The sequence below is a fragment of the Bufo gargarizans genome, chromosome 6, assembly GCF_014858855.1.
Source record: "Bufo gargarizans isolate SCDJY-AF-19 chromosome 6, ASM1485885v1, whole genome shotgun sequence".
In the NCBI taxonomy this organism is placed as follows: domain Eukaryota; kingdom Metazoa; phylum Chordata; class Amphibia; order Anura; family Bufonidae; genus Bufo; species Bufo gargarizans.
In genome coordinates, this window is record NC_058085.1 from 309,620,005 (window position 1) to 309,631,543 (window position 11,539).

General features: G+C 42.5%; 1 pseudogene; it reads left to right on the forward strand.

The window, feature by feature from the left end:
• Positions 1-1,494: 1,494 nt before the first annotated feature.
• On the forward strand, positions 1,495-8,792 carry LOC122942167 (annotated as a pseudogene).
• The last annotated feature ends 2,747 nt before the right edge of the window (positions 8,793-11,539 follow it).

The following is an 11,539-nucleotide window of genomic DNA, read 5'->3' on the forward strand; positions in this document are numbered from 1 at the left end:
CGATTAAACAAAAACAACGTTGTGCCCATTCCCTGAAGTCCTCGGTGGAGAAGGAATCGGCTTTGGCGTAGGCATCATCCGCCAGATACATAATGCGAGCCAGGGGGCCTACGGAATCCAGTAGGTTATCTTGGGCGCCCCATAGGCCTTTCTCTACCCCCCGTCGAGGGTCTCTGCCACTGCGCATCATAAAGGTCGTCATAACTTTGTCAAATTCTGGGGTCTGAGCGACCTTATCCGGCAGGGAAGGGCGTGGGCATTCAGACCTGAGTCGGTTGCGGACCTCTTTCTCCAGAGGTTTGTGGAGCCACAGGTGCATGAACCTGGAAAGGTGTTCTGGAGGCGACCATTCACCCGATCTGGGGTGTCGTATGTTGCGAGGATCGAACATCGCCTGACCTGAGGGGTCCATAATGGAGTCTGAGTCAAGAGGAGGTTCTGCGTCAGCAGTGTCTTCGATACCTCTTGCCTGGGCCGCACCCAGGAGGGTCTCCTGCATGAAAGCGGAAACAGACTTCTCGTCCAAGCCCCATGCGTCGTAATCCGACTCTGAAGCGTCAGCTTGCCACTCATCTAGCACTGACATGGAGTGGGTAGGGTCCAGTTCTTCTTCTGAAGAGTACTCCTGACGCGGGGCCGGAGTGTGAAGTTTGGCAGGTTTACGCTTGGCAGGTGCCTTACCCTTGGGTGTTTTGGGTGTATAGTCCTCGCCTTTGTCATGGCGTTTCGTAGGGCGGGATTCATCCCCTGTCTGATAGTCGGACAGGTCGGAGTCCGACTCGTGCCGTGGACGTCTGCCAGTTTAAGGTACGTCAGGAGCCGAAGCTCGGGCCTTGGAGAGTGCCTTCTCCACAGAGGCAGCGACAGCTGCATTAATCATAGCCTGGAAGTCTACAGGGACATTCTGGGAATTCTCCATGATAAGGGTCGGCTGGTATGTCACTGAAAGGTACAGTAATAAACAAGCACCCAGGTCTTGAGAACAGGCGTATGGTCAGTTTTAATAGTATGGGAACAAAGCCCAGTATAAACCCCAGCAGGGTAAAGTAGTGACCTTATAAACTGGGGCTCACCCAGTTAGAGAGAACTGCTACAGCTAGTCTCCCAATAAGCAGCGTATTAATAGTGGGGGCTCACCCCGGTCGCACAGGGTTGAAACCCTCACATGCAGGTCACAATAATAAACAGGCAGCAGCACTGACCTGACTGACCCAGCCACATGAGGCACAGAGAGAACTGAATAGTAGTCTGAGATAGGCACAGGGGTGAAAACCAGTAATGAGGGAGTACAGCTAATTAGTACAGTCACACTGAATCCCCAATGAGATGTTATGAGGTAAAATTAAGATGGCTGTAAGCCGGGGACAAAATTTTTGAGGCCAGCCATGATTTGGAAGTGGGCCGGCACGAAAAACGGCCGTGAAAACGGCGGGAAAACAGCTGCGAAAATGGCGCGAAAACGGCCGCGAAAATGGCGCAAAAACGGTCGCGAAAATGGCGCTAAAAGGAGGAAGCCAGGAGGCACTCCAGGCTAGAGGGGGACCTGAGGAACCCGAGGTAAATGATAATAATACGATATAGTAAGCATAAATGTACAAGAAGTAATATAGCTCCAGGGGAGCAAAAAGTCTGACCTGTCTGTGATGGAGCAGTAAAGAAAGAGGAAGTGTACAGGCAGCATGACCCTTATATAATATGCTGCGCAGTGATCTACTTGTTACTCTTTACATTTTTCTTTACTGCTGTGGAGTTAGTAAAGAGAGTTAATGCAAAATACTCGCCTCCTGTCATGTTTTAAAATTCAAATCAAGTGTACATGATCGTGCTGATTAAAAATAAATAATTCATCTAATAGAGAACTCTCACATGCAGTTTGAGACGGCAGGACTCAGTCGGCGTCCGGAATTGAGTAGTGCGCAGGCGTGGGAAACTCCTCATCCCACGAGACTATCTATCACATAGAACACATAAACGCCCACATCCAAGATGGCGACCCAGCACCAGACAGAAACTGAGCATGCTTGTTCCCGAACCAAGGTGGAAACAGTCTAACACATACATGCCATGTGATGGGAAGCCACATTGTTTTTTTTTTGTTCTCTATGGGATTCAAATCCTCTATCTTGCAATATAAATTATGCTCATTTCATTTTTCCAACTTACTTCAACTTCTATCAATCACTGTCATATACAATTTTCACCATATCTTAACTTGCACCAGCCTAGTAATCTTTAATAAACTTTCTTTTTCCTTCAATACACTTATCCACAAACTTTAATTTAATCTACCGGTTTCTGGCATACCAATTGCACGCATGAACAATTTTAAATTAATAACTGAAACTGTCCCTTCTTATGCAGTTTCGATATGCAGCCTCCAGGGGGAGCTCTTACACAATACTGCGTATTTTCTGATAATACCGGATATCTCTGCTACACAGTATCACAAAATGCTTTCAACTTAACTGAAACATTTTCCTCTCTTTCTTGCATTAGCTGAGCTGCTGTTAACATCTCCTCATTATGTACTATAACATTAGAATTACCCATTTTCTTTATTCATATTTTACTAATTTTCTTCCTAATCAGGAAACCAGAAACATATTTAACATAGATTCTTCCTAACCTGGGAAACCACAAAAAAGTTTAACCTAGATTCTTCCTAACTGAGAAACCACGAAAATGTTTAACCTAGATACTTCCTAATTGGGAAACTACAAAAAAAAACTAAACTAAAACAACAACAAAATCAAACAAAAATTCATCCAATTAGGGGAACTTAAAACTATATTTTCTAGAATCTTCTGATTAGGGGAACTCAAAACTACATAATCTAGATTCTTCCGATTAGGGAATACAATCTCACTTGGATCCAATTCTACATCACGGATATTAAGCTATCATCTGTCTACCAATTTCCACTTTGTTCCAGCACGTCCTACCACATAAAGAATAAATATTCAAATGGGTTCTTTTGTTCTAAAGGACAGACCAGCTATAATTCAAACCCTTCTATCACGATAACACCAATTCAACTCTTAAGAATCCACTTGGGCAAAAGGCTCAGAGAAGGTATGTAAGAAATAAAGCTTCTTACCTTGCTGTAGCATGCCACCTCGACTGATGGTTTTGCGCAAGTCCTTTTGTGGCGTTTAAATCGGAAGTTAAGCAAGCTGTTTGCCCACCCAGGGATGCCAAATTGTTATCGCAATTCATGCGATTCTCATCTTTGTGAGGTGCCAAATCAATTAGAAGTATAAGTATGCACGTTCCATACTGCTTTCATAATAAGACCAGACCCACAAGTTAGTTTCATGAAAGCATCTTCTCATCCCCCTGAGCCAGAGCAAGAAGAGAGAGCTTTATTCAAGTTACATTCACTTAAATAGCAGACATGGCATCACAAAAGAGGTGTTCCTTAAGAAGACACTATTGGCTCCTTGACTTGATAGGAGTGGTTTCAGCAACTTCAACTCTGTTTATAGGTAGATTTGAAAACTGCTACCTAACTCCCCCTCCCCCAGTGACCTTAAGACAAAGAAATGCACACATGGCTCATACATCTGGTTTGCGGCCATTTTTGTGGACAAAAATGTGTACTACAGTACAGTACATATATATAGAGAAATCTCTCACACCCTCCATGTGCCCCACATTAATAATAAATTAACCCATCATTTGCATCCTCACATAATGGGCAACATAATGTAAGGTATCTTTTATTAATATGAGGCACATGTAGATCCAAACTTATAGAACCAAGTGCCTCATGTTAACAGTAAGTAACCCCATCATGTACCTCCATAATGGGCAACAGAAGATTAATGTCAACTACATGATGGGGTTATTGATTATTAATGTGAGGCATGTGAAGGTCCAAACTGATAAAAACCACGTGCCTCACATTATTAATAAGTAACCCCATGTACTTCACATTAACCCCATGTTGTCCATTATGTAAATAGGTTCCAATATTACAGTGTGTGTATAAACACAGGCAGTCACCTGCCCTCAATAACAGACAATTTTTGGATAATTTTATAATTTTAAGAAGCATAACAAATCCAACATTGCAGTGTGTTATTAAATAGGCTGTTTGCAACCACTGGCAATCATGTGTTTACCCACAATGCTGTTTTGGTGTTAAAGAGCTTGAAAGTAACTGCATACAGTTCTAGGAGACACCAGAATGTCATACACAAATTTTCAGGGCAATCAAATTAAATGCAACAAATTCTTTACATTCTGACCTGGAAAAAAAAATCTAGAAATTCACCCATCTCTATTTGTGAAGCATGAACTGCATGTTTCAGTTCTCCCCAAAGTGGCTCAATTATTTGGGAGAATCTGATGGCTGATTCAGAACCATTACTCTGGTCTTAAGTTTTAGATAATTTTCACATTGAAAGTTTCAAGTGTGCCCCATGCACAGATTCCTGGCCAATGAATGCATATTCTCCTCTAATATTTTATAAAAAGATGCATTCTGCTATCATTGTCAACTAAATACTGGTGTAGCTCACGAACCCCACCTTCATGCTTTATAATTGGTTATATCTTAGCACTTGCTGACTCATCTCTAAACATCGGATAAAATTTATAAAGAGTGGTGTTTCATATGCCAGTCTTAATAAAAAGCCAGCTGGAGTAAGATGTGACAAATGTATTAAGTTGCCTTTTAATAAATTTGTTGCATCATCTGGCTGTGCTAGAAAATGGAATCAACACCAGGTAAGACATCATGTAAAATTCATGGCCAGATCATACTATGTTCACTTTTCAACAAAGTGGCAAGAGAGTAGTGATGAGCGGCATAGGCAATATTCGTTTTTGCGATATTTCGGGATTTTTCGAATAATATTCTCAATAAATTTGTGAATTCTAGAATTTGTCATCTCCAGTCATTATTTTCACGATTGTGCAAATCGGCACTAATGATGTGCATGTTTTGCGCAATACATGCAACTTCACATTTTATCAGGTCTGAGAAGATATTACTTTTGGTGCACATCACAGCACTATGTCTGTATCATGTATGTATGGATAGCAGAGAAACAGTAATTCCTATCACACTACCTAACACCCTGCACTGGAACCTATCAGCTACACTATATCACTATCTAACCTATACTGGCTATCTCCCACTAACTTTCTATATTATATATATATATATATATATATATATATATGAGCTAACTATCTAATGTAATTGTACAAGAAATAAAATCCAGATGAAAGCACAGAGCACAGCAATGTCACTGCTCTCTCTCTCTCTCTCTCAGAACTGCAAAAAAAACTGCAGAAAATGGCTGCTGGGGAGTTTCTTATATAGTAAGGCAACTTTCCTATTGGTTGCTGGGGATGTTGCTAAGCTCTGACAAAGATATTGCAGCTTTCTCATTGGCGCACAAGAGAGGTTGGCGCAAGAAGAGAGAGGTTACTGATTAAAAAAAGCTAGAATATTCGTGATTACGAATATATAGCACTATATTGTATATCTTCGCGAATTCTCGAAGAGTGATATTCGCGATAAAAATTTGCGATTAGAATATTCGCGATCAACAATATAAGAGGCACAAAATAGTTAAAAGTCGCACATTTTTGCACAAATGATGAATGTGGCAAAATTTATGACTTTTGTTGGCCAGTTCTCCGGCATGAACCAGGTAAAAAAATGTTGTTGATGGTCAATATGGTCAGTTTTAGTCTCATCACTCCAAATTGCAAAAGTTTTGTGAATTCTCTAGATGCTTATAGTAAGTGGGCTGCTCTACCATGTAGTCCATTTCTGTTTAAGTATCTCTTTATTGTGCAAGCTGGAGCAGCCACACCACTTTATTTTAGGAAAGCGTGGGTTTCAGTAGAATTTGCTTGTGGGCTTAATTTTCCTCTTGGCATTAGTGAGTAAAATCCTTCTACCTGACCATTTCTTGGTATTACCAGAACCCATCATTTTTCATTTCTTGATCAGATTTTGAACAAAACTATTTGATATTTTTAAAACTTCTGATATGCTTTTGTATCTATTTCCTGAGTTATAAATGTAACCCCTTGCTGACCTCCCGTTGACTATATACATCTGGGTGGTTGGCACATATCCCTGCATGGACTTCAGTGACAGCAGGGATGTTTTTTCACCATCACTGCCTTCCCTATCACTCTGTACACAGTGCTGTGTATAGAGGTCAGGTGGGAGGGGTGAGATTTGGTGCACCTTTCAGTAATTGCCTTGGTATATACTGTGGGTTTAAAATTGTTTATTCATGATGCTATGATTAAGGAACAATGTGGAGGCCTGAAATGCGTAAGCAGGATGTTATGCACCAGTGGATGTACTTTTTATGTTTTTAACCTGCATTATGAATAAAATAGAATATTTTTTTTTTTTTTCGGTGCTGGACTATCATATGTTTACTGCATCTATTACTGCTTTGTGTTTTTTCGTCCGTGCACTGTACCACTCCATATGATTGGGTGTTCCCTTTTTATATTGTGGTGAGTTGATGCTTTCTATGTTTATATTAAATAAGCCTAAATGTATCACTGAAAAAAGTGGGCAAATTATTTACATAATCGAATGGAAAATGTGTGTGGTCACGAGGGGGGGGGTAAATGGCCCAATTTTGAACAAGTTAAGCTACTTGTGCTCACAAACTCTTTGACAGTTCTTTTGCTTTCCTTACTGTTTCAGTAAGGCTAGTTGCACATTAGCGCCCGAGATCCAGCAGGCTGTTTTGGCAGGGAACAGCCTGATGGATCTCTGCTCACTCCGGCATTGCCGGAGGTTTGTAAGGCTCCCCCCGGTCCCATTCAGTATAATGGGGACAGATGGAGATTCAGCCATATTCTGGAAAATATGCCAAGAATTAGTCAGGAGAAAACTGCTCCATGCCAAGAACAGCCTGCCGGATCTCTGACACGTGTGCAACTAACCTAAGTAGCAAAGTTGAACTTGAGTGAAATTCACCAGCATCTCCAACCCATCTCGAGAAGGAAAGGTCTGAGGCATTTTAGGTTTTCTTTTTACAATGGCATTTCTGGCCATCCGGCTGTGTAGAGAACTGCCCCTGGCCCTATTCACTTGAATGAGGTGGTACTGCTGTGCAGGGAAAAACAGTCAGAGATGGAAGAGATGGAACCCTATGCCATTGCCGTGGCCCCTTCATTTTCAAGATTAGTGTTGGTTTCAGAGGTCAAACCTCTACTGATCATAAAATTACTGCACATCCTAAACATTTGCCTTCAGTTTAATGGTTAGGAAAACCCATGATAAAATTCTAGCCAATCCAACTGAATGCATTTGTCACCACAAGCAATAATTGTACATTCATTTCTGTTCATTCTTTTTTTCTTTTCATTTAGTGGAGTATTAAATAACTCGTTGCAGAATCGTTTGATCAGTACACAATGTCACTTTACTTGGAATCTGCTTGATGAAGAAGTGGACATTGAAAAAGTTGAAGACCGGCTTTATGACCAGATTCAGTTTTTACCAACTGTACACAAATACCGGATGTACAACATTCTGGCCTTCACAAATTATCTCAAAGAAGATTATGAGGAAGCTACTGCCTATCTGCAGAAAGCTGAGGAACAGATCAGTGAAATAGAGTCAGATCAAACAGAAGCTAAAAAAGCCATAATATATGCAAATTATGCCTGTATCTTCTACCACAAAAACTAAGTTATCAACGGTTTAAGGTATGCTAAGAAGGTGTATGAAATATGCAAGATATTTGAACGCCATGAAAGACAGAATGCTTTACTTTTTGAAGCATACAGTAAACAAGGATTTTCTCTCTTATCTTTCCATGGAAGGCACAGTGAAAGAGCAAAGGATTGTTTTTAAAAAGCTTTAGAGCTGGATCCAGAAAACATAGAACTGATTTCAAGCTATGCCATCTCTGTGTATAAGCTTAAAGGTTATTACTGTCTGAAAACCCCTCTTGATGAATCTTTTCATCTTTTGCAACATGCTGCAAAGTTAAATCCAAAAGACACGGTGGTCAAGATCCTTCTTGGTTTAAAATATCAAGATCTGGATGAATCCAAAAAAGGACTCTTGCTCATAGAGGAAGCTCTGCGAGAGACACCAGAACTTCCATATCTTCTTCGCTATGTTGCAAAGTTTTACAGGAGAGAAGGCATGACTGATGAGGCAAATATGGTCCTTAATGAAGCCACTCGTAAAAACCCTACCTCTAGTCATCTTCATCACCAACTTGCCTTGTGCTACAAGAAAAATATATCTGCTTTAAAGGACTGTGCAAAAAGATCAAAATTACATGTTCAGTCCACTAGGAACTATACAGAAGAAATTGCAGATGTAGTTTCTATAGCAATGTTTCATTTGGAAAAGGCGGTGAAATCTAAAAACACATTTGTGATTTCATACATTGCTCTAGCGGGCATGTACGGGAGAGGAAAACAATACCAAAAGGCTGAGGAAACCTTTTACAAAGTTCTGAACATGGACAATGTCACAAGAAGAGAAACAAGAGCTCCAGTTGGTTTGGGCACAGCATGAACTCTGTAAAAGAAATTGCCAAACTGAGGCAATCAAGCACTTCAAAGAAGTCATCAAGATAAAATGCTTCACTTTCTTCAGGAGATATGCCATGGAGCATTGTGAGAGCCTTGCTAAAGAAATAATCTCTAGGAACCCACCAGACAAAGCTGGTTTTGAATTGCTGGACTTTATACATCAGGATGATCAGGAAAATATAACCGAAAAGGGCAACCATAGACAAACTGTAATGGTCACGTACACACACACACAGGCGGGAGGATAGTGACCACTGCGATCCACCCTCACACCTGGCCCTGCCTACTTGCCTCACGAGTCCTGATGACAGGGGACAACTGGACGGCAGTCCCTAACTTAGAATACGTGCGGGAAGGACAGACAAGACAAATAACGGATAGTGAACGGACCGGGTCAAAACCAAGAGGACAACGCAGTACAGAGGGATAAGCAAAGAAAGGTCCGGAGAAGTCGGGGTCATAAATACCAGGAGAGTCGAGAAATACCAAAGGAGTCCGCAAAGAATAGTCAGGTGGAAGCCGAGGTCAATATACCAGGAAGGATGCGCAGTACAGGAGGAGCAGGCAAGGGATCATCAGGGAACAGGATCAGGTAAGTACACAGGTATCCAACAACTGCCAGGAACCTAAATTAACAGGCAACCTGTGGCCAGCAGGCTGCCTGTATTTATAGTGGGGAGTGAGGGTCATATGACGTGGCCAGTGTCACATGACTGACAGACCGACCAGTCGAGCACCGAGTGATCAGCTCGGCGCTCAAGGCAGACCTAGGAGCAGGGAGTCTCCCAGCTAGCAAAGCCGCCCTGGGAACGAGGTCAAACACAGATCCTCACTCCCGAAGCTAAGCAGCAGGTCTGGGGCTGATGGGAGACCGAGTGCGCCTTCGGAACCCCTTTACAGTACCCCCTCTTTTACGAGGGGCCACCGGACCCAAGACTTCAGGCGATGGCCTTTGAGGGTGTTCTAAATGAAATTTTCGAACAAGTCTAGAAGCATGAACCTCCCTGGCAGGTACCCAAGATCTCTCTTCAGGTCCATACCCCTTCCAGTGAATCAGGTACTGCAAGGAATTACGCACCTTCCTGACATCCACTATTTTAGACACCACATACTCGACAGCATCATTAACAAGAACCGGCAGAGACGAGGCTTTCGATGGTACTACCGGTTCAAAATATTTTTTAAGTAGAGATTTATGGAACACATTATGAATGTGGAATGACTCGGGCAGCTCCAACCTAAATGATACCGGGTTAATCACTTCTGTGATCTTATATGGTCCAATAAAATGAGGAGCAAACTTTTTAGAATCTACCTTAAGAGAGAGATTCTTGGAGGACAACCATACCTTATCCCCAACCTGAAAATTCACCCCCCTTGAACGTCTCCTATCGGCCTTGAGTTTCTGAGAACTTTGAGCCTTTTCTAAGTTCGATTGAACCCGGGCCCAAACTGTGCACAGTTTAGAGGAGAGCCTATCCGCCTCAGGGTTAGAGGAGGAGACAGATGACCCAGAATGAAAACGGGGATGGAAACCATGGTTACAAAAGAAAGGTGAAACCCCAGCAGAAGAATTGACATGGTTATTCAAAGCAAATTCAGCCAATGGAAGAAATTTCACCCATAATTGCTGGTCATCAGCAACATATAACCTCAAGAATTGTTCCACAGACTGATTAAGGCGTTCAGTCTGCCCATTACTCTCAGGGTGGTAGGAAGAGGAAAAAGACAATGAAATTTGACATTTTTGACAGAAGGCCCTCCAGAATTTGGACACAAACTGCACACCCCTGTCAGAAACAATATTTTCCGGGATACCATGCAATCGAACAATTTCTTTCACAAAAATAGACGCCAGGGTTTTGGCATTCGGGAGTTTAGACAGGGGAATGAAATGGACCATCTTGCTAAACCTATCGACCACTACCCAAACTACAGTCTTACCCTCCGCCGGAGGTAGTTCAGTTATAAAGTCCATTGAGATATGGGACCAGGGTCTACTGGGAATGGGTAAGGGTCGTAGGTTACCAGCAGGGCGAGTCCTAGGTGTCTTGGACCTGCCACAAACCTCACAGGCTGACACATAGGACTTCCCTAGTTAGAGTGGGCCACCAATAAGACCTAGAACCAGATCCTTAGTGCCCTCAACACCCGGATGTCCACAAAAGGCAGAATCGTGACACTCACCCAACAGCTGGAGACGAAATTGTACGGGAACAAACAACTTATCTGTTGGGGTGGATACCGGTGCCAGATGTTGTTCAGACCTAATGCGAGCCGAGATATCCTGGGTTAGAGCTGCTATGAAGATTTTTGCTGGTAGGATGGATTCAGGTGGCACCTCAGTAGGTTGAAAAGCATGGAAGCTTTGAGATAATGCATCCGCCTTCACATTTTTACTTCCCGGCCTGAACGTAATGGAAAAATCAAAATGAGTAAAAAACAGAGCCCATCTGGCTTGACGGGAATTCAACCTCTTAGCAGACTCGAGAAACATAAGGTTTTTATAGTCAGTGACAACAGTTACACAATGCCTTGCCCCCTCCAGAAAATGCCTCCACTCCTCAAATGCCCATTTAATGGCCAGCAGCTCCCTATTCCTTATGTCGTTGTTTCTCTCAGTGGGAGAGAATTTCCTGGAGAAGAAGGCACATGGTCTCAGGTTAGTGAGGCTAGCAGGACCTTGTGAAAGGACTGCTCCTGCGCCGTCCTCAGACGCATCCACCTCCACAATAAAAGGTCTCTCCTGATCAGGCTGGATCAGAATGGGAGCGCTACTGAATGCCTTTTTTTATTTTTCAAATGAAGAAATGGCAGTACAGAGGGATAAGCAAAGAAAGGTCAGGAGAAGCCGGGGTCATGAATACCAGGAGAGTCGAGAAGTACCAAAGGAGTCCCCAAATAGTCAGGTGGAAGCCGAGGTCAATATACCAGGAAGGATGCGCAGTACAGGAGGAGCAGGCAAATGATCGTCAGGGAACAGGATCAGGTAAGT